The following is a 1038-nucleotide window of genomic DNA, read 5'->3' as shown; positions in this document are numbered from 1 at the left end:
CATCACCCATCCCTTGAGTCCCACGGCAAAGTGGCAAGCGTGTTCCCTGGGACGCCTTCTACCTCCCCCAGCCCCCACCGCCACCGCGCAGGCCCACGACCGAGATTGCCCGTTGAAGGTTTTCCCATTGGCGCCTTAGCCTACACCTAGCCACGATCTACTCCAGCCCTCTCTCCAGTCCTTTAACAGGCTTCCTCCTTCGAAACTGCTGAGGTTTTCCTATGAAAAGTGCAGGTTACAGTGAAAGAGGTACATAGAGAATGTCTGGAACGTGGGTATTAAGGCACATTTGATTTTTATTTTGCGAAAATCCAGGGAATCCTGGGAGGAAGGAAAAGCTAGTGGGATGTAAGAAAGATTTTTTCTTAGAACTTTAGCAGGGCACTGCCCTAGTGTCATCTTTATTTCGGGTTTAATTGAAGACTGTGAGAGAATAAATTTTTCTTGTTTTATGGCCCTCAATGTGTAATTTGTTATGACGGTCAGGGGAAAGCAATGTAATCGGGTAACTACCATTCTTGTTTTAGAATTAAGTTTCTATCATATCTTCCATCACATGTTGTTCTATATAACCATACTTCTTGTTTGTCATATTTTTTCTTTATCACATATTATCAGTATTTTCATGGATGCTTGTTTGGCTCATTATCGCATGCAACTCTTGATATTAGTTTTATGAGTTCAACCCTCACCCTGGTCATAGATGTTACTTTAAAAAATAATATTTTTGGTACCTGAATGGCTCAGTCAAATGTCTGCCTTCCGCTCAGGTCATAATCCCAGGTTCCTAGGATGGACCCCAGTATCCTCTTCTTCCTCTCACTCCCCCTCCTTGTGTTCTCTCTCTCTCTGAAATACGTTTAAAAAATAAAAACTAAAATAAAATAAAACCCTCCCATGAGAGGTGCCCTCCCTCTACCTCTGGAGGAAGGGGACTTCTTTGTCTCTCAAGGCAAAGGGACATAGAGAAGAATGTGAATATTTGCAATATTTGAATGTAGTACTGGTGATGATGGGGGAAATGGTCAATATCATTCA

This window comes from Leptonychotes weddellii, chromosome 6, assembly GCF_054177405.1.
Source record: "Leptonychotes weddellii isolate Sample4059 chromosome 6, ASM5417740v2, whole genome shotgun sequence".
Taxonomy (NCBI): Eukaryota; Metazoa; Chordata; class Mammalia; order Carnivora; family Phocidae; genus Leptonychotes; species Leptonychotes weddellii.
Note: the sequence above shows the minus strand (reverse complement) of the source record.